At 38.9% G+C, this 24,140-nt stretch overlaps 1 pseudogene; it reads right to left on the bottom strand.

Annotated features, from left to right (window-relative positions):
• The window catches only part of LOC128506404 (complement C3-like), a 70,253-nt pseudogene that overhangs the window by 25,500 nt on the left and 20,613 nt on the right, over positions 1 to 24,140 (bottom strand).

Here is a 24,140-nt window from a genome sequence, read left to right as displayed (position 1 = left end):
AGTAAATTAAGAGATCGAAATGAGTAATTAGTAAAGTATAAATGCATTTAACTTCTTCTTCTTTGTCTTTCGGCTGTTCCCTTTGCATTAAGAAAAGACAATCAAACAAACATCGACCCTGCTGAAGGATGTTCCACTACACCAAATGTACCTTTAAATGTTATAAGGTATGTTCTATAAATGAAATATGGATAGTTGCTGTGTTTTACGATGATTAAAACACATCAGTACTACTATAACATACTTTAACAGCATGGTACACATCATTTTATTCCTTACTTCAAAAATCCTTATGATCCATATAATAAAGCTACACAAATACGGCTATATAAATTATCTTGTCAGGAAGTGTGAGTAGAAGGTTAATTTATATATTGTGGAATAAAAAGAAAACAGCAAACAACATCATTGAAAATTGTAACCATTACCTTATAGACTACCAGCAATAACACAGCAGACATGCACTCGCAAGCATGTGCATGTGTTTACGCACACACACACACACACACACACACACACACATGTGATGAGTTGAATTAGTTGTGTTTGAGTAAGAGAATCACCAAACTCTATGGCTGCATTGCAGATCCCGGGTGTAGTGACTTTGTATAGGTGTGCTAACAGGGTGTGATAAGTGGGAGTGACTCTTGAGGCATGTGACGTAAAGTGATGTTTATAAAGTGATCAGACTCAGGCTGATTGGTAGTGTGATTCTGTATTGTTTAGTGTAATAATGTATTGGATGAGATAAGAAAAACCAAACAAGTAAATAAACCTGGAACTACTGTAGCAGCATTCACATTGACACGCATGATAAATATGCTATTTTGACAATAGTAGCTGTATGTTGAGTTTTTTTCAGAGAACAGTAAATCTTTATTGTTATACAAGCTATCTTCTTCCTCTTCTTTGTCTTTCGGCTGTTCCCTTTTCAGGGGTCGCCACAGCGAATCATTTGCCTCCATCTAACCCTATCCTCTGCATCCTCTTCTCTTACACCAACTAACTTCATGTCCTCTCTCACCGCATCCATAAATCTCCTCTTTGGTCTTCCTCTAGACCTCCTGCCTGGCAGTTCCAACCTCAGCATCCTTCTACCGATATATTCACCATCTCTCCTCTGAACATGTCCAAACCACCTCATTCTGGCCTCTCTGACTTTATCTCCAAAACATCTAACGTGGGTTGTCCCTCTGATGAACTCATTCTTGATCCTATCCATCCTTGTCACTCCCAAAGAGAACCTCAACATCTTCAGCTCTGCTACCTCCAACTCTGCCTCCTGTCTTTTCTTCAGTGCCACTGTCTCTAAGCCGTAGAGCATCGCTGGTCTCACCACTGTCCTGTACATTTGTATTGTTATACAAGCTATACACATTGACTACTCTAAAAATAATTGTATAATTGTAAAATATTGTATAATAAAAAAATGAACATGGATTTGTATGGTTATAATATGCATGGGGAAATCCACAAGAGTGCTGTGTCAAATGTTTCAGTTTTCAAAAGCATATGAACTTAACAAAAGATCAAAGGACTGACAACATGTTGTTTAATGACTGCATGATGAGGCTCTCTTTTATTTCTATAGTATTTCTGTTTAAAATACTGAAGAATCATTATAAATAATTCATTGCCCCAATGCTGTAAATGCACATATAACTAATTTTCTTACTTTTTTTTGTAATATAAATCTAACTAAATAATGATAATAAGAAAAAAAAAATATTTATAGTTGTGCAATTAGGCATGAGACAGTGATACAGTAACTATTGATACAGTAATTATTGAGGCATGAGACTTGATCACATGATGTGGTAAGGCTCATGAGTAGTGTGATTATGTGCCATTCAAGTGCTACCCTGACATGATACTTTTTTGCCTTTGTACTTACAGGTATTTTGTCATGACAGATTTGACGTGCCTCCTGTAACGCTATCAATACAAAAGACGTCACAGTCACATGAGAACTTCTGCCCTATAAAAAAAAGGGAAAAACTCAGAGATAACAAAATGGTCAAACTCCGTAGTGTCTCCTGGCAGTGCTTTAACCTGTGTGAATAGCAGACCAAGAGACCTTTCTATTAGGCCCCGAGAAGAGAATTATGTCTGGGTTTTAACATAGCATAATAAACATTAAATCATCTATTATATCTTGTTCATCATGTTGAACTGAGAAAGTTTTACAATGTCAGCTGTGGTAACTTACTGCCATAGCACTGGAGGTAGCATGTGTCACTTCAAAGAACTGGCCATCAGACATTTGTGCGTTTGTGATCAGCCAGTTGACGGCATCACAAATTACATTATCTTCTAAGTAGATCAAATCCTTTGCCAGACTGAACATTTTCACCACGTATGCAGTTAGCCTAAAAAGAAATATGTTTAAATTATAGTCTGGTATAAAATAAAATAAAGTAAATGTTTTACAAACGCAAGGATAAATATCTAAATGTGTTAATACCTGGTACAGTATATATAAGTCAGGTCTTGTGATTACCCAGGTTCAAAACACAATAGTGACCAGTAATGAAATAATATTGGTATTTTTCTTAATAAATAGTTTACAATGCAGGTTGTCTCTGTGACAATTTAATTATCACCTTAACCTCTAGTTTGCTCATTTGGAATAAAAACATCCTATACATCCTGATATCTACAAAGTTGCTTGATGATAATAGTTATGGTGCTAAAGGTGCTATGCTAATGAAATACAATATAGTTAAATAGATTGTGGAAGTGTACAGTAGGTGTTAATATTATATTGACTAATTTACGGGATTGTTTCCTGAAGAAAATCGGTTACATTTGAACTAACAGTGTAACTTTTAAACTACTAATATAAAAAACAAACAAAACCTCACCACGTGCTGCCTTTATTTCCATTAAAGGAAAAAGACTTATCCGCAATACGATATTTGAGCTCTGTCACATAACCTGCAATAATACAAAAAATTATGAAGTTTAATTAAGGAAGCAGACTACTAGGGTATACACATTAATATCTTAAGTATTAAGTGGCTCTATATGTGTATCTGAGGGCTAGCACTGCTGATAACTAGCTCCAGCTTACATCCTTGGACTAAAATCTTTTTCAGCACAAAGATACCACAAGTAAATACAAAGGTCCCCCATTTAAAGCCTTACAGTATATAAAGCCAACCTGTACTGATGTAATTGAGAGCTTCAGTGCGTTTATCCACCCCCACATCATTCCACTGGTTGGTTTTGTCCAGGTAATGTGTTGTGATGAGAGGCAGGACCATGGCCATCAGGTTTTGCTCTGCACAGCCATATGGCTGTTTAATGAGTCGTTCTAGACCTTTACCACTGAGGGCTTCATTAACCATTTGTGCTAATGGCCTGCCTGTAAGAATGGGCAACACAGTTTACTTTACCTTGTTGAAAAACATATAAACAGTCCTTAGTGGTCAAATATTATAATATCACAGATGTTGTTGCCTCCGCGACCCTGAATACAGGATAAAGCGGCATAGAAGATGAGTAAGTGAGTTAGTGAATGAGATATCGTTGCATGAAGCTGTCCTCAGTTAACATTAAACCAATTGTGAATTTATAAAATTCAGTCAAAAGGAAGCAATCAGGTTAAGTATTTTTATTACAGAAAAAAAACAAACCCCGGAAGAAATGACAACATAGGACAAACAATAATAATTAGTGACGGGTATTGAAGTGCTATTATACTTGAGTTGAGTTTTGAGCATCAACACTATTATAAAGTTATTAGCTTTTAATTCCTTCCTTTTAAAGATACATTTTGGTTTATTTAATTTAACTCATCAAATGGCTTCTTAAAATTTATTCAGTTTATTCAGTTGCATTACCTGTTTCAGTAGTCTTACCTCTAACAGCAATGTATGTATGAGCCTCTGTGTCTGGCATTTTGTTCTCCAGAAACGGCCTCTTAAATTCTGATCTTTGCTGACCGCCTGCAAAAAAAATCATGCTTTTAATTTACTGATGGTTGATGGTTACAACTAGAAACTTGCTTCCAACAGAAGAGGAGAGTTAACTTACCATATCTGTCAGGCTCTAATATTAAAGTGACCTCTCCTGTAGTTGTCTGAACACCCTGAGTCTTTTCATTGAAACGAAACATACAAACCAGGAGCGAAAAAAACAGAACAAAACAGGAAAACAGGTGCTTTATTAATAAAGTAACTACAAACATAATTTGTTCATTCTTTTAAAATGCCTAACTACTTATGTATTATCTCATTTCAAAGCCATGACATTAATATGTAGTCTGTCTCTACTATTGCCACTATAAATATGATTGCTTTTAACTCTGCAGTAAATCCCGAAAGGTTTTGTAAGCTATATTCAACTAAAAGCAAGTTTAGGGGCTTTTATTGCCAATTCTACTGGAGAAACAACCCCCTTCAGGACCATAGTGCTACATAAAACAACAAGGAACATGAGACTACACATAAATAGAATAGACTAGCTACTGTACATAAAGTGCACAAAGTGCAAACAGTGCAAGATGGTACAAATTCTCCTTACAATAAGTACACTGTTATGGACTATATTCACAAGATTTTTTAGATTATAGAAAACAGTAAATTGCATCTAACTGAAGAATAAATAATTTCATGAGCTTTGCCATTGCGTCCTCATACAATGCAAAATACCTTATACTATGCAACCAAGTTACCCTAGTTAATTCCACCAATCTATTTTGCTTCTATCTGATGCAAGGATGCTTAATTTATATCAACAGTTCATAAGAGGATCTCAAACAGACTCTGTGGCTGCTTTTAATAATGAGAGCACACAGGAGATGCTCAATAAGGACTTATGGGTGTGATACTAAGGTGTCCACAGACCTTGACTAAGTTTGTCCCTGAGATTCATTTTGTTAATTTAGAAATCAGTAATCAGTAATAGCTTACCACTACTTTAAGCTTTTTCCTCACGCCATCTGTCCTTAGTGGGTCCAGCGAAATGACCTTCACTTCAACTTCAAATTGTCCTGCCTTTATAGGAATGATAACAAAAGGGACAGCACGGGAAGATTTGGAATCAATGCTGACAGTTGTGCGATACTTTTCCCGAAAGCTGGCCATGCTACATATCTCCTCATTCTCCTTCAACTCAACAAAAACCTGTGTAACATTGAAAATTTCAAATGGGATAGTTATTGATGACTGGTGAGTGTCAGCTGAGTGTAATATTCTAAAAGAAAACAGATATTTAAAAGATGTCTTAAGGAAAAACAACCTTTTTAAGTCGAGTGTTTTCTAAGTTATAAATAATTGCTTTGATTTCTATTTGCTCGTTGACTGCAGCAGAGTAAGGCAATTTCAGATCAACAAAGAACTCCTTCTTAACTAGCACCTCATATGGATCTGCCACACAAATACCTATGAAAAACAGAAAGCAATAAGTATTTCCTTCCTGAAGCTTAGCTTATAAGTTAGACAATAAATGTAACAGTATGTAGAAAGTGTATTTACATGCTTCTTTTCTCATATTGAATAAGTTCTTACCTGATTGTAGAAGCTTTATAAATTTGAACACACTCACCATCATCATCTGAAATGCTAACAGCAGTGATCACCCACGTGGTGATTGAATCTGGAAGGGTCTGATCGTTTTTTACATGAACAGAGTCACTGTGTACAGAAACAATAATCTCATGTGATATTTATTGTCACATGGTGTGAGATGTCTTTTTATTCTTACTCTTCTTCTTCTTATTATTATTATTATTATGTATAATGGGCTGCTTGCATAAACATTTTGCATCAAATTTACCACAGTTCTTGTGTGTCTAGGACATGTACAACAGTTGTTAGGGTGATATGTATGGTAATTTTTCAAGTCAAATTGATTTGACATTTACAGAAAAATTCTAGTTTGGTGATGGGACACCTAGCTGCAGGTTAGATTTAAAAGAGGTTAAAAGAGTTCCTGGAAGGCCAGCATTTCAGATGTGAAACAGGCAGTCTGATCATGGCTCCAGCATAGTGAGATGTTGTCCAAGCACCAGTGAAACAAACGTATAAGTGTATAAGTGTAGCGGAGGATTATATAGAGAAATAAAGGGAGTTTTAGGCTCATACTGTAACTGTGTTCTGTTATCCTGCACATTCAAAAGTCCTGTATATACAGTACAGTGGGGGAAATAAGTACACCCCAAAAAAATAACATTGGCTACCTGTTACATGTACTAAAATGTAATATGTTTTGTACATAATAATTTCATGTTTCCAATATGAACATGAATTATGTTGTGAACAACAATTATGTTGTATTTGCATGAAATTCAACAACTTAACATGTATAAGATTCAATCATGTTGAGATAAACCAAAGAGATCTTGTCACTATAAAAACGGAAATATCAGATCAAACTTCGCGAGAAGAGCACACAGTGTGTTGAGAAGACAAACGATTACGTTTTTTTTCAAAAATGTAATCTGTTATTCAGACAATTTATGTAATCCATGAGCCAAACAGCAGTCATTCTCAATCCATTAGTGTGAAGTGTGTGTGTGAAGTGTGTAAAGTTGTCCTTAAAGCTCCGCTGCCGATAACCCGCCTCCCTCTGTTATTTCTGCTGATATATCCCTATCTCATCTATGTGGTTTGATTATGTGAGGACGGGCGCACGGAAAGATGGAAACCTAATCACAGTGCCAAAACTCACTGTGAATCATGATGAACCGTACTTCGGGCTACCGTGCAAACCCAAGGTGAGATAAGGGTATTAGTAGTTAACAATGGAATTAGAAATTAGGGCCGTGGAATTAGTCATGGCTGGTGAGCCATCCCTGCTAATAATCGCGGGCTAAAAACACACGCTATAAACACAGCAAGGAGTGTAGTTCGGGGTCTGTTGAGAGACTGGACTTTACTACGTGGTGTGGGTGCGACATGGTAAGAGTGCGTGCATTACAATGCAGAAGAGCAGCATGCAAGCAGGGCAATGGAACGCGCCCCAGGGACTTCAAAGAGGCGAGGACGCCTCTGATCGCTGCTACAAGGACAACCGTGAGCTCACTGCCAGAGCTCCCGCAGCTCTTCAAGGTTCAAAAATAAATAGAGCTGGATTATGATGACCCTGCCGCCGAAGAGGAAAAGGCCGCCAGGAGGGTTATGTCACGGCCAGTTCCGCCCAGCCGGGGAAAGTTGCCCAGCCGCCAGGACACCTTTATGACAGTGTTTGAGGCTCACAGACACAGTCTCCCAGAATAAAAGTAGCCTGCAGACATATCTATTTAGCATACACATAATTTATTCCAGAACCTCATACTCCTCTGCACCTGTCTGACTTATCCTGGTGCCATCCTGGTCCCGAAATGGACTCCTTGTAAACTTGACATCTTGTGTTATATTGAACTTTCAGCTGCCTAATTACACAATACTGTATATCGGGAAAAAAACAATTCCTATCTATCTGGTATCTGCTATCTGGTATCACCCAAATGGGTTCCCTGTTGAGTTTGGTTCCTCTCAAAGTTTCCATTTTTTTAGTTTTTCCTTTCCACCATCACTGTTGCCCTCAGCTTGCTCATCAGGGCCAATCTGAGCATTGTGATCTATACACATTTTTTTTTCACTCATACACATTTCCATTTTCTTTTAATTTTGTGAAGCTGCTTTGAGGCAATAGCCATTGTTAAAAGCACTATATAAATAAATTAATTTGAATAGAAAAATAGTAGTCTGGTCAACAACTCATGCGAGGAAAGTTTATTAACAGGGCAATTTGACAAATATTTTTGTTTGAAGTGATGAATAATGAAAAGGTAGGCCTCGAGGATACTCACTTCAATCATTCTTTAATTTCTGACCTTTTAAAATGACTGTTAAATTGGCTGTATTACAAATAGGAATGTACCTGGCTCCTAAAACCATGATGCGTAAAGTCAGCATGTACCTTTTAGAATCAGTACTCTGCCTATCAGATCCTAGGAAACGACCACCAATAATGTGCTGTGTCTAAGCCATTAATAAATAATTAAGTTATCACATAGGCAGACTGTTTGAGAAGGCCAAAACGTTATATCAATCTATAAGTGATGAAGAAGCAGTCAGGGTTCTACTAGCCAAAGCCATTTAAAGAAATAATTGCCAGTTATCTTAGAACCCCAAGTAGGTCTCTGTGGCCTAAAGCATCTTAATTCTAGAAAAAGTCGGAAGTCAGGGCAGTCGTAGAAACTCCCACTTAAGTTGTTGCTATGGGAAGTGAAAAGAACTGTTTATCTATTTTGGAAGAAACCATTCAAGCCTAAAAAAGGAATTTCAAATGCAGATGGACTACATTCAGCCACATGATGTCTGAACCTACTGTTACAGTAGGTGTCCATAAACCCCCATTCACACTTGACTCACAAAACTGAGAAAAGTTGGGTCCAGTTACTTGGTAACCACTATTGGAATTTTCCATAATTAATAAAAAAATAACAAGTGACAGTGAGTCATTTTTTAAATATAAATGAATTATTGACCTCTGAAAAAATTAGATAAATCAATCAACAAACAGAGCAATAGAGATACGGAGAGGGAATGCACATTTAACCTCAAATCAATCCAAAATTGAGCACAGAGCATTTGTGTTAATATGCTCACCTGGCTGACTGCTGACTGACTGGCAAGCCTAATAATATTTGCGAAAGAATTGGGTAAGCAATCTAGCACATGCTGCTTATGTTGAGGCTTGCACAGTAATGGTTTCCTTTCTGAATTCACCATATTTTTTACAATAATTCTTTTAGAATGATAATTATTATTAATAAAGATATACAATAACCTTTTGCAAAAATGTGTGAAAAGCGCAAATAATGCTGCAATAGAACTAATTGTCTACTCACCATTTTTTATTTGCTCCACAGTTGGTAATCTCTACTTTATCCCACATCCAGCTTTCTGGGAAGTTTGAGCGTGATGTAATTTCATCAGACAGATCGTTTACCTCGTCTTCTTCACCTTAAATTATATAAAAATTCTGTATTTATAACATGTATCATGTTTTATAACATTTCGTAAATTGTTTATATTATTCATATTATTGATACTATAACAGTACAAATTATTATCTAGATTGCTAAGCAATACACATCACTGTGACATCAGCCATGCCATCTGGTTGAAAAACAGAAGGCATAAATTGTGGCAAATTTTGGGACCAAGCTAAAAAGTAAAAAATATTTTACATTCTGACATGTCAAATTAGGAGTGTTCATTAAGGAGTGTTTACTTTAGAGTTTAATGTGTACTATAGTGTTTACTGTTGAATTATTTGCATACTATTAAAAGTCAATAGAAGTCAGTTTTGGTTACTGGTAATTTGGTAAATTGGTAATTATTTATTGGATAAATAATCTGAAGAGCTAATAAAAAATTTAAATCTTTGTAGTGACTGTTTTATCTCAGAAAATAAGTAAATAGACTTAACTATCCAGTTTTAAAGAAATCTAGATATATATTTTTCCATTGCCTAAATCCAATTGGTATGCTCCATAGCAAATCTAAGTGTTTTTTAATGACCACACAGCTGTTTATTCCCAATCCTGTGAGTTTTTGTCACATTGTGCAAGTGGAAATTCTCTTACTTGGACTATGAAACATGTGATTTCTACTGTCAATTGTTTACCATGCATCCTTGCTAAGGGTTTAAGTGATCTCCATTTATAATTTTTTCTGACAACATTTCTTCAAAGAAGTTGAAGGTTTTAGTAATGTATTGGACAGCTCTTACGCTAATAATAGTCATTTCCTCAAGTAATCATACTTGAGATACTAGAGATTCCTAGAGATAAAGAGGTATTTGATTGTAAACAGTGCATTCAAGAATATTATAAAGAAAAAAGAAAGGAGAAAGAAAAGAGTTATACTAGGGAATAATTATTAATGACTCCTGGATTCAGGCAGGGTTTTCCTGAGGATGAAAATAACTCTTGCCTTCTTAAATGGAGCAGGAACAGACCAGATGATAAGGTTGGTGATAGTTGTGACGAATGGGAGCAGGGCTTTTGAGATGGCCTGTAGCATAATGGAAGTGATTGGGTCTTATAAACAGGTATATATGTGTTAAACATGTGTGTGCACCTGACCTACAGTGGTGTGAAAAACTATTTGCCTGATTTTCCTGATTTCTTATTCTTTTGCATGTTTGTCACACTTAAATGTTTCTGCTCATCAAAAACCGTTAACTATTAGTCAAAAATAACATAATTGAACACAAAATGCAGTTTTTAAATGAAGGTTTACGTTATTAAGGGAGAAAAAAAAACTCCAAATCTACATGGCCCTGTGTGAAAAAGTGATTGCCCCCCTGTTAAAAAATAACTTAACTGTGGTTTATCACACCTGAGTTCAATTTCTGTAGTCACCCCCAGGCCTGATTACTGCCACACCTGTTTTAATCAAGAAATCACTTAAATAGGAGCTACCTGACACAGAGAAGTAGACCAAAAGCACCTCAAAAGCTAGACATCATGCCAAGATCCAAAGAAATTCAGGAACAAATGAGAACAAAAGCAATTGAGATCTATCAGGCTGGTAAAGGTTATAAAGCCATTATCCACAAATGGCAAAAATGGCAAAAACATGGAACAGTGGTGAACCTTCCCAGGAGTGGCCGGCCGACCAAAATTACCCCAAGAGCGCAGAGACAACTTACCTGAGAGGCCACAAAAGACCCCAGGACAACATCTAAAGAACTGCAGGCCTTACTTGCCTCAATTAAGGTCAGTGTTCACGACTCCACCATAAGATAGAGACTGGGCAAAAATGGCCTGCATGGCAGATTTCCAAGGTGCAAACCACTTTTAAGCAAAAAGAACATTAAGGCTTGTCTCAATTTTGCTAAAAAACATCTCAATGATTGCCAAGACTTTTGGAAAAATTCCTTGTGGACCGACGAGACAAAAGTTGAACTTTTTGGAAGGTGCGTGTCCCGTTACATCTGGCGTAAAAGTAACACAGCATTTCAGAAAAAAAACATCATACCAACAGTAAAATATGGTGGTGGTAGTGTGATGGTCTGGGGTTGTTTTGCTGCTTCAGGACCTGGAAGGCTTACTGTGATAGATGGAACCTCGAATTCTACTGTCTACCAAAAAATCCTGAAGCAGAATGTCCAGCCATCTGTTCGTCAACTCAAGCTGAAGCGATCTTGGGTGCTGCAGCAGGACAATGACCCAAAACACACTAGCAAATCCACCTCTGAATGGCTAAAGAAAAACAAAATGAAGACTTTGGAGTGGCCTAGTCAAAGTCCTGACCTGAATCCTATTGAGATGTTGTGGCATGACCTTAAAAAGGCGGTTCATGCTAGAAAACCCTCAAATAAAGCTGAATTACAACAATTCTGCAAAGATGAGTGGGCCAAATTTCCTCCAGAGCGCTGAAAAAGACTCGTTGCAAGTTATCGCAAACGCTTGATTGCAGTTATTGCTGCTAAGGGTGGCCTAACCAGTTATTAGGTTCAGGGGGCAATTACTTTTTGAATAAGAAATCAGGAGGGGGGCAAATAGTTTTTCACACCACTGTATGGTATTGAAGGGGGGATGGGGGGGGGAGGGTGGGTGACCGGCTGCTAACACTCTCCTTCTGCGCATCTCGTCTGGCGAGAAACAGATCTGGTCGAGACGGGGGGCCGACACCATGGTGTGCAAGGAAGGGCCCCCTGGGAGGGGCACGTAACATTCTTTCCCATAAGAGCATGCCCCCCCGGACACCCCCCGGGGGTCGGTGTTCGCCGCCTTTGGTGTTTTGGACAACAACGCTCTCCAACAGCATGTTAGTCCTTCGGTCATATCCTGCTCTATTCCAGGATATTCCAGGATGCCGAACCACTAACAATCCCCCCCCCCCCCCCCCGTGCAGCCGAAGTACTTAAACTGGTACCCCTTTTGAAGGAGCTGGCAATGTGGAAGCTACTGCCAGCATATCTCCCTGGGTGTTAAAGACTGTAGAAAAAGGCTACAGGATTCAGTTTGCACAACTCCCTCCACGTTTCAACAGCGTGGTCTCCACTTCCATGATACCAGAAAGGGCGCATCTGCTGAATTCTGAACTCCAGGGGTTGCTGGAGAAAGGAAGCCATAGAACAGGTTCCTCCTCCTGACATAGAGTCAGGTTACTACAGTTGTTATTTCTTGGTCCCCAAGAAAGTCGGGGGGCTGCGTCCAATCCTGGATTTTCGCGGACTTTTTTTTCTCAAAAAGTACAGATTCAAGATGTTAACTGTCAAAATTATTGTTTCACAAATCTAACCAGGGGATTGGTTTGTGACAATAGACTTGAAGGACGCATACTTTCACATCGAAATTTTGCCACAACACAGGAAAGTCCTGAGGTTCGCTTTCGGGGGAAAAGCTTACCAGTATCGGGTCCTTCCATTTGGTCTAGCTCTATCACCCCGCACAAAATGTATGGATGCAGTCCTGGCTTCCTTGCGACTGCAGGGCATCCGTGTTCTCAATTACATAGACGACTGGCTGATCCTGGCCCAGTCTCAGCAGCTAGCGCTTTAACATCGGGATGTCGTCCTGGCTCATCTTCATTTGCTAGGATTGAGACTCAACGCTACAAAAAGCGTTCTCCTTCCGGCTCAGATGACAACATACTTGGGTGTCAGGTGGGACTCGACCACTATGCGGGAACAATTGTCTCCCGCTCGTATCGAATCCATCCTCAACGCCCTGAAGGAAATCAGTCTAGACTAGAAAGTGACTGTACATTTCTTTTAAAGATGTTTAGGCCTCATGGCAGCTGCATTTAAGGTGATACCTTTGGGCCTTTTGCACATGAGAACTTTTCAGTTGTGGCTAAGATGCTGGGGTGCGGTCTTGGATAGGAGAGGCCATCTTCTCGCACGGCCATCAATTGCCTCAAATTGATGGCTCTATTTTTGGCCCTACAGCACTTCCCCCAGCAGTTAAGAGGCCACCATGTTCTAGTGCGGGTGGACAACACATCGATAGTCTCCTACATAAATTGCCAGGGCGGACTGCACTCGCGCCGCTTGAACGAGCTAGCGCATCAAGTTCTGCTCTGGGCACAGGACAAGTTCCTGTCCCTCAGGGCGATTTACATTACAGGACACATGAATGTGGAAGCAGATTTACTGTTCAGACAGGTGTGACACAGGGGAAATGGAGGCTCCACTCCGAAGTGGTCAGTCAAATCTGGGAAAGATTCTTTACAGCAGAGGTGGACCTCTTTGCCTCCCAAAAGTCAGCACAATGTCCCCTCTACTACTCTCTGACTCGTCCAGCTCCCCTGGGTCTGGACACGATGGCCCATACGTGGCCCAATTTATGCCTTTATGCATTTCCTCTGCTCCTGGGTGTCCTGGCAAGGGTCCGTCAACACGGTTTGTGCCTCTTACGATCGAGGGGGTTACTGTGGGAAAACACCCTTTAGTTGCTCGTTTCATTCATGGAGCTAAACGGTTGAAACCACCCACTAGAGCCACGGCCCCTTTGTGGAATTTATCTATTGTGCTCGAAGGTCTAATTGACACCCCTTTTGAAGCGCCTTACAGGTTTCTGACCCTTAAGATGGTTTTTCTGATGACCATTACCTCTCTAAAGAGGATTGGAGATCTGCGCGCCTTGTCAGTCTCTCTATCCTGCCTAGACTTTGCCCCTGGGCTAGTCAAGGCCATTTTGCATCCTCACCCGAACTATCTTCCGAAAGTTACATTCTCAATTATGCACCCTATTGTTATTGAAGCCTTCTGCCCTCCGCCTTTCACAGCTTCGGAGCAGGAGAAACGTCACCTACTGTGTCCAGTATGTGCTCTTTAGATTTACGTCCACTGCACTAGCCAGTGGCGTAAGTCAGAACAGCTTTTTATATGCTATGGAGTCCGCAACCGGGGGGCGGCCGCCACTACACAGACCTTCTCACACTGGGTGAGAGATGTTATTGCTCTCTCCTATGAGACGAGTGGGCTCACTTCACCTCTAGGAATCAGGGCTCATTCAACCAGGGGAATTGCTTCATCTATTGCACTAGCAGGAGGTATTCCCCTGCAGCAAGTGTGTGATGCGGTGGGTTGGTACCTCCGCACACATTTGTTAAATTTTATAGTCTGAAAGTTCACGCCACTCTGGGCTCACGGGTCCTCGAGTCAGCTTCCCAGACATAGTTCTGAGACCTTCTCGGCCTCGCACACGCTACACAACCTTGGGGTCCAGACACTTGCAGTGCGGCGGCGTTGGTACTCTCGTTCCCATAGCATTTTCATGCAGCATTGAGTGTAGCCTTTGAAAGGGAACGTCTCGAGTTACTTTGCTGTAACCCTGTTCCTTGAAAAGGCGGGAACGAGATGCTGCGTCCCAATGCCGCACTGCCTATGTGACCGGACGTCCGTTCAGACAAATCAATCTAAGGAATGTTCCCGGTTCACTCCTATTTATAACCTGCAAAATCTGCTATCTACAACAACAACCTATAAGTAGCAGAAAAACTCCAACTTTACCTTGCGGGAAAGATTGGCTCTAAAAGCTCTCAACTGAGACAAGGCCACCAGATCTGCTCTCTACTTACAGAGATAACTTCTACAGACAAAAACATGGCTGTGTAGTGTTGCCCATTGTGGCTAACCTACACATGAAGAAAGTAGAAAAGAAAACACTCAACTCCTTCCTGGGGATTGCTCCAACTTACTGGCTTAGATAAGCAGATAAAGATTAAGGCCTTGTTTACACTGGCGTTAAAATCAAGCATTTTTCTGGCGTTTGTAGCATCCGATGAGCACGAATCAAGTGCCAAGGGTTTTCTACATATAGAAGTCAATGAGAGTGTTCACACGGGCTGCGCGTTTATACGGCGTCAAAACAAACGTTGCATGCAGCTTTTTCTTGCCGTTCAAATCCCAAAGAACACAAGGTAAATGCTTCTAGTGCGTTTTCTTCGCGTTCCTTTTACGCTTCGGAGGCCTGGATATATCCCATGATCCCACATGCTATACATAGGGAAATGCGGAAAAAAGCTAAATAAATATGTGGCATTGCACCAGCTGCAGTAGACAAGCAAAAGTGGAAACTGACATCCGACAGTAATTGAAAAACTTGCACAGAAATTTTCGCATTTCTTCATAAACAACAAAAAAACTTCCTTTAATCTGACGTTGTGCAGTGAGAGGGTGAACCCAGTAGCGGCGGCAATTCTTTCTCTCCCTACGTCGATGTGTTTTTAAAACACGAAGATTAATGTCTAATATTGCAAAATGGTCCATATTAAAAGGAGGCACGTTAAATAAAACGACAAGGGCTTTCACAATCCAGTTCCACAGGTTAACACACAAACTACAATTTGGGCTGCAGGCTGGCGTTAGACAGAGCCAAACGAACGCCAGTGTAGAAGTCAATCGAGCGCCACTACAAAATGCAACATAAACGTCTAGGACGTTCAGAGCATGTTTGTTTATCCAAAAAATTTAACGCCCGTGTGAACAAGGCCTAAGATTCTAGGTGAAGATTAAGATTCAGGAAGTACAGACCTTCACACAGCATATTAACACTATTCATACAAATATCTAGTTCACCAGGGGGGAAAAAACTAAGGACTACAGGTTTGTCTTACTGGGCTGTGTAGTACTCATAGGGAGACAAAGATAAAACAGAGGTCTACTAAAAATCCACACACAGACTAATACTTGCAGTTTGAATTCACCACCATCCACTACAACACAACACACTCTCAGAGCTGAGAACATCCCCACCTTCATTGAAGCCAAACAGAAACAACACAAGCATCTGAAGACAGCGCTCAAGACCTGCAGATATCCTAAGTGGGCCTTCAGTAAAATAGCTTCCAGATCCAAAAGTAGGATGGCAGAGAGAGCTGAGACCCAGACTCAATGAAAAAACCTTAACATCTTGAATTTTGAACAGAGAGACTAGATGGTCCGAGAGTGTGTAAAAGAAGCTATCTATGTTCACATGGAAATCTTTCTTTTAACAGAGGTGAATATCTTTGGCACAACCAGTCTCCTATTTGTCATGCTGCCCTTTTATCTATCCTCAAGAAGATCAAGACCTTTTCACAGGTTCACCAAGAAAGCCACACTTTAGGATGTTCCCTTTAATCTCTCCGATTGTTACACATCAATGAATCTCCCTAATCTATTATTGCTTTTTCTTAACAGTTCTCACCTACATTTTCTAATGACTCCCACTCCCACTACCCCCCACCCCCTTCCATTGTTCACACAATGAGCCTTTTCTAACAGGGAAGGATCCTTTGACCTTAAATATGAGAAAATTACCTTAGACTAAAGAAGCTACCTGGATGAGTAGTAAAACATATCTACCTAACAAGAAAGAAGTACAGTTGACATGACTTAACTTCCAGATAACCTCACCTGGATGACTGAGAATCTTTACATAAGAAAAACTTATATAGAATGTATAAATTGCACAGGATGTGAATAATGTAGTAAGATACTGTATGGCATGTCAGTGTGACAGCAGCAGTATGAGTGCAACATGAGGTATGGAATGAAGTGATGTGTGTGTCAGTAGCCGTGTTATTGTCCATGCTTAAAAATGCAATTTATTTCTCATTTTGTGGAAGCAAGAACAAGACATGTATATGATCAGTAGTGCAATTATGAAATGTGGTAAGTAATGTGATGTGCTCCAATACAAGCATGAAGGAAACAAAGGTAAGTCCAGTTAATTTTATTTTAAGTGCTGTTCCTGAGTGCCCTGAAGAGCCTGTGGGAAGAACCTCCTCCTCCTCAGTCTCTCTGTGTTGATGACACAACCCTGAGGGGACTTCAGTGCTGAGGGTGAGGAAGGATATGACATGTATGCCCAGAAAGTTGGGGGTCCAGATCCTCCAGCGTGGTGTTGAGTGTGATGGGAATTATAGGTTTATAATTTCAACGCTTAACTGTAGGCAACAATCAGCATTTTAACATAATTCCCCTTCCTAGTGTCCAGGTGGGTCAGTGTTGCATGTAGAAAGTTGTGAGATAGCATTTTCTGTCGATTGTGTTGGACGATATGCAAACAGTAATGGGTTCAGTGTGTCTGGAAATGAAGTGATGATAAATTTTCAAAGCACTTCATCACAACTAAGGTCAAGGCTACAGGGCAAAACCTGTTGAGGCAGGCAGGAATTATAAATTACGATAATGTTGGGGATTACTGATTGGGATAAGGAGAGATTGAATATTACTGTGAATGTTATTGCTAGCTGGTCAGCGCATGCTCTGAGATAACATCTTATTAAGCAGCAGTTCATGGTCTCCTTAGTCATAATTGCTTTCAGTCGGAAAGATGCAATGAGTAAAAAAGGAACACATTGGAGTTTATTGTCCTTGGGGACCTTTAAGACAGGACAGGTTCTTGTCTAGTACATTTAGGCAATGTAATTAGGTAAGGCATTTACCCAGATCGACTTACATTTTGATCTTATCATACATCTGAGCAGGTGAGGATTAAGGGTCTTGCTAAAGGGTTCAACATGGATAATTCGGTGGTCTGGGGAATTGAACCTGGGACCTTCTGAATTGTAGTCCAATGCCTTAACCAATGATAGTTTGTGATACATCTAAGGTTTTGGAGTGTCGTATATAGGGGAAATGATAAAGACCAAAATGGCAATAGGTGTGCTGAGAGTGGTGACTGAGGCATTAAAAAGTAAAATCTAGCCCAGAATATGGGGGGGGGAAGAAGCTGGCTTAGCAACATGTAGTTCATAGCTTAGACATGTTCGGGCAGGTTGTGACATCTGTAGCAACTAGATAGATAGATAGATAGATAGACAGACAGACAGACAGACTTACTTCTGGCAAGATGTAGCTCCCCCTGCACAGCATCTTTTTTTAAATCAGCAAGTTTTTGGCAACAATTCAGGAAGGCTTTGCGGCATTCAGCTCCATCCACAATATACTCAGATCTTCGTTCACAGGTGTACCCGAGAAAGTTTTCCACCATTCCATCCCTGCAGCACTGCTTTAGTGTAGCATTGTACTCATTTACTGCATGGAAAAATTGGTCGTCATATGAAGGACTAAAATAAATAATATAATTAAATAAAGCTAGATTATAAACTTGATATATACTGTAAAGTACACTGCCTGTCCAAAAAATTGGACATTTTAGAAGGATCTGAGTCAAACAAAGAAAACTACGGAGAATGAGATTAAATGACTGGAAATGGATTATATTATTGCATTATAAATGGATGGACCAGATAGAAAAGTGGTCAGAAAAAAACAACAACTCGTGAATGTCTTTGATCAGAGATCACTTAAAAGCTTGGTGAGGTTGCATCATAAAAATGGACAGTATAAATCAGAGCATGTAAAATGTAAGAGCACACGTGATGAGAACTAACAGGATTGGGACTAAACTTAAGAAAAAGTTTATGTGGCCTGATGAGTCCAGACTGACCCCGTCCTAGAGTTATGAAGCATCTTAGGGTAAAAAGGAAAACACATGAAGTGATGCACCCTTCATGTATCATGCCCAAAGGTTAACATAATAATGGATGTTTTCTTTTGTGATTGCATAGAGATATCCCAGCATGGGAAATAATGTTCACACTTGATTTGGATGCCACAATGCAAGCTGTAAACAAAGGTAAAGGAAATAAAACTAAATATTTGAGTATATTACTATTTTTTTGGCCAGGCAAAGTGCATATTTAAATTTAATTTAGCATTTAGTCTGTTGGAATTATAATGTATACTAACCCAGGTTGTTCAGGAGTTGTGATTTGGTGATGGCACGCCGCTGTCTTTTTGAATGTGCACAGGAGGTCTCTTCAAGTAAAGATGAACAAAGGAGGGAAATTATTGTATGTGTTACTGTATATATTTCTTTATTTTCATATATATTCTCATATTGAAGAATATATTCCAGAATTTTCTAGCAAATTTGTAACAAATCAAATATTTTAATGAATAGCTATTTAAAGTTTATTTTACACAGTACATAAAAAAACATATGAAATTAGATAGATAGTTAGATCACAAATAGTCAATAGTTTCAGGGCTACAATTGTTATTTCAATAGTTTCATTGTCAGAATGAGGACCATGTCAGGTAGATGTTGCGTAGAGCGAGACTTCATTCTTATGAACTAGTTCTCATGTTTACTAAAGAATTCATTAAAAAAAATGCTATAGGGACATAGTATAAAATGTTTATATTTACCATTTAGCCCCACCTTGTTTAATTGCATTTCTAATTTTTATAAATAATTTTAGTAAATAACAATTCTGAATGCTTTAAACATTTAACATATACAAAAAAAAAATAATAAATGATTTAAAATTGTAAAGCAAGGCACATGGCAATTGTCATTTTTTTCTTTACCATTTTTTAATTAACATACTTTTCTCAATTAGCATACTATAAAGTTTATTAAACATGGACTGTCCTGCCCACTCACACCCTATAAACCACCTGGGATGCCATAGTAACCAGCTATGACATGGTTTCTTTTTATAATAACAGTTTTATTTTACCATGCCATCAAATTAGAAGAGCTATTTTTTTACCAATTAAAAATTGGGTTATTTTGACCCCACCGCAACTTATTCTCTCATTTCTCCAAATGGCAGCCTGCAAAATGTTCAAAATATTACAAAAATGCATGTGTATACAGCTCAAAACCTTCATTGGTAATTAAAGATAGCGTCTATTTATAAAAAACGCCCTAACGATTTTGGAGATTTAAGCTTCAGTTTATAAACATTTTCTAAACGTTGGCTATTGTTTTATACTTAGAATATTTGTTAATTTAATTTAAATGAGGTTTGGGCTCGGGATTTCGATTCGGCATCGTGATCCTACATAATCTAATCAGCGCTTAACTGCATGCATAAAGTTTTCCAGAGCGCACCGGCAGAAGTAGACTAATGATTATGAATGCGTCAGAAAAAACCATCAAGCAGACTGACTCTGACCATTTTAAAAATTCATTGATAAATTAGTGATTTCTTTGGTTTTGGCTTTGGTGATGAAGGTAATCATGTCATCTTGTCTCCGCAGCAGTGGATGCGCCAAAAATACACTTTTAATACGAATTACATCGTCTACATTTTTTTCCATTAGGTTATATAAAAGCAGATATTTCGCTTTCTTTAAGTATATATTTTTTCATGTCTGTGAGGCAAGTATACACACAGTTTCGGTTCATTTTTCCTTTTTTGAGGACAACAGTTTTTTAGCCTGTCACGGTGTGCGCTTGGGGGTGCGCCCAAATCAATATCGCTCCTCACTTACTCCGAAGCTCACTAATTAGGCAGCCTGCCCCTAAGATATGCGAAAGAACGCGGAATTAGGCACGGTTGGTGAGCCATCCTTGCTAATGGTCTATTGGGTTGCAGTGAATTTTACTACGCAGTGTGACTGTGACACGCGCGCGACAATGCGGAAGAGTGGCATGCAAGCAAGGCAAATGGACTTTAAAGAAGCGAGTATGCCTTTGATTGCTGCGACGAGGACAGCTGCGCGCTCACTTCCGGATCAGCGTCACTGCTTGCCGTCGCGGGCCCACGCTGCCACAGTGTCCGCCAACCAGACCTGCACATGCACATTCCTTCCTTTCCACCTCCCTCCTTTAACCCTTTCCTTCCCATTTTTTCCCCGTAAGACCTCGCCGTGCTTCATGGTGCCGCCATGGTTCCAAATCAACAATATTTAAAATAGTTTTATTGTGCTTGTTTTAATGTTATTTTAAAATAAATGAAACAGTAATAGCTAAAATACTAAAATAAATAGTTTAATTGTTTAAATGGTTGAAAAAACAGTTTACTTTAAAATATTAACAAGGGGAATGTTTGATGTCATGTGGGCATTATAAGATTTGTATTGAAAACTTCTAACTAAAAAGTGGCAGCTGGCTCTCCTAAAAATAAATGCAGGTAAAAAATTTTATAGTCTAAATAAAAATGATTTTCTAAACATGGGCTATTGTTTACTTCCTCCTCTTTAATTTCCTACGTAGTCTAATTAGCGCTCAACTGCACGCATAAAGTTTTCGAAAGCATGGTGGAATTTTGTTGTACTAAATAATATTTGTGCAGTATAATCATGGCCTCTTATTCCTATTTATCCTGGGTTGTTGTTATTTTAGTGTCACTGTGTGTGCTTTACAATGTCTGACAACATTTACATGCAAATTATTCACCCTTCCCAGGTGTGAATCAGCTGTTCTCACCTTCACATTTAGATAAACTGAAATGTACCCCTCCCCACTTTAAGACCCTCTTGGATTTGAGGCTCTTCTGAAGACTTGCAGTGATTCAGGCCGCTTTTTAAATTTGTGTAAATCTAATCTTCTGAATGCTAGATTCTAAAGTTGACATTGTTACCGTTTTTAATCCCTGGAATGGAAGAAATTAAGATTTTCCTTACGATAGCATGAACTGCATTGTTTTAATTACTCTTTTCACAATTATATTCTTTGGTATTTTTATATAAAAAAAAAAAACGTGGATGGGGCTAAGAAACACGCATCTCGGTTTGTTAATCCTTTTGGATTTAGTTGGTTTAGGTTTAGTAGTCAGTGCGCACCATTTGTACATTTACTGTTATATTATAACTATATTATAACACTCAGAAAGACTTTTTATTTGGGTTAAAGTGACTGATGTGCATAACTTTTTTTAGCAGAGCCTCTGTTTCACTGAATAATACATGACTTTTCATGAATGTGTAAGACCTATTGTTACCTTTTGACACTACACACACACACACACTAAACGTGATCAGTACATCCCTCCCCCAAACAGCGCAGCAATGAGCATTTACTTACATCTGAACTGAGTCGTTTAAATAAATCACTGATCAATAGCTAAATCATATCAATTTATTCATACAGATGTTCCTGTTTTACATGGAAAATTTACAGGCTCGTTACTGAATGATTTACTCTGACAGAGCCATAAGAACAGTGGCAGCTGAAACACCTAAAACAGATGCAGGATTATTTTTATAATCCAAATAAAAATGCTTTTCTAAACGTTTAATTTAAATGAGGTTAGGGCTCAGGATTTCGATTTGGCATCGTGATCCTTCTCTTTAATTCCCTATGTAGTCTCATCAGCGCTCAACCACATGCATAAAGTTTTCCAGAGCGCACAGACAGAAGTAGACTAATGATTATAAATGCGTGGGGGAAAAACAACAAGGAGACTGACTCTGATCATTTTAATAAGTCATTGATAAATCAGTGTTTTTTTTGGGGTTCGGCTGTAGTGATGATCATGTTATCTCTTCGTCTCAGCAGCAGTGGACCCGCCTATAATTCACTTGTAGAATTACGGATTACATCGTCTAAAATTAGACGTCTAAAATTGTTTTCCATTAGTTTATATAAAATCAGATATTTTGCTTTCTATAAGTATATATTTTTCACGTCTGTGAGGCGAGTATACACAGAGTTTAAGTTCATTTTCTGACGTGCTCAAGTTCACCAAAAACAATACAGAACAGCGTACCTCTTCGGTCAGCAGTCCTTATTTGAGTATTTGACACAAACAGCAGACCTGCATCATAGAAAACCCCCATGCTGTCTTTACCACTACCAGCAGTACAGCCAATGTCATGCTCCTCAACAGAGTCCCAGATCTGTTTTTGGGAACAGTAACAACACAATATTCAGTCTTTTGCTTTTATCGTTACAGTTTCACAGTTATGCATTACGACAAGCGAACAAACCATAAATGTATTAGCATAACCACTGATTTATTTTCTACCTTGTTTTTTAGCTGAGCAACCAGCACTCTATTTTGTACATTTTTAAAATAAGGCAAAAATAAATAGAAGATAACAAAAAATAAAGCAAAATATTTCCCAGCTTTTGCTGTATAAGTCACATAACACTCTGTAATTTTAACTTGTTTTTAAATCTGGTGTTTGCCATTTTCCATATACATATATGAATTTTCCAAATATTACTAATTTGTCCACTGCTGACTCTAAGTAGCAATTACTCACCTTGGTTTGAGTGAGTCTGTTCTTGTTATTGAGGACGTAGACGCCCTTATCCACAGCAACCAGGTATACATTTGACTGGGGACTTGCGGTAAGTTTTAATTTAATTTCATCATTAGGTGCATATGCTGGGCGCGGATCATCTATTTCCACTTGAAGCTTGAAAAATTTGAAAAAAGACATTTTGTTGTCCTGACATGTAATGTAGATTGGTGTTGATTTAGATAAATTATGCAGTCTAAATTGAAGGAACACAAGTTTTACTGCAACAGGCTGCAAAGTAGGGGAGAGCGGGGTAAGTTGTCACACGGGTAAGTTGTCACACTGTTTTTAACTCCAACACTAGAGGCTCTATCTCAAAAATGAAATAGCCACTTTTTGTGACTTCTTTTTCTATAGTCAACCTCCTGTTCACATGTGGTCAAGTCTGCTCTAATCTAAGCTGAGCACATTTTTTTTATTTTTTTGACCTAAAAGGAAAAATAAATCACTTTAAATTTTCTTCAGTACAACTTTGTTAGGTATGAATGTTACAAATGATTATTTTGCACAAAATAAAGGAGACATTAACGTGTCTTTTGATACTTTAGCTGACGTGCTATGTTGAGCTAACCCTGACATTTAGCCAAAATTAGCATAAATGTCAGTTTGGGGCAAGTTGTCTCATTAACTTTGGGGCAAGTCGTCACATGCACTACCTCTGAACTGCCAAGCTCCAGCACCATCTCTATCACCAGCTCACCCTTATCCAGCACTGAAATAACTGACAGCAGACTAGCAACTCCAGAGGACATCCGGCCATATCCCAAAGCTGGCCGCTGAAAACCATCCAGCAAAGGAAGAAAACGACACGCAATTCTAACCGACACGCCAGTGAAGCAGCAACTTGAAAAAGAAAGGAATAAGGCTAAATTTAGAAAAAGACTGTTTCAAAAGAGAGGGAAGCCCGGGGGGTTGGGGGGGGGGGACAGAGGTGGTGATGGGAACATCTGGACCTATGAAGAACAAGGCAGCTAAAAGAAGAAAAATCATTCATTGTCGTCTAAAAGAGACCTGGGTAAAATGCGTAAAATGCAACAAATGGGCCCATGATGCTTGCACCTCAGGCCAGGCAATTTATGTGTGCCAGAATTGTGACTCTGAAGTTGAGTCTAATTAATCAGAAATAGGGCATCTGTTTTGTTTAGAGGATG

The sequence above is a fragment of the Clarias gariepinus genome, chromosome 18, assembly GCF_024256425.1.
Source record: "Clarias gariepinus isolate MV-2021 ecotype Netherlands chromosome 18, CGAR_prim_01v2, whole genome shotgun sequence".
NCBI lineage: Eukaryota > Metazoa > Chordata > Actinopteri > Siluriformes > Clariidae > Clarias > Clarias gariepinus.
The sequence above is the reverse complement of the archived record's forward strand: the minus strand, read 5'-3'. Positions and strand labels throughout refer to the sequence as shown.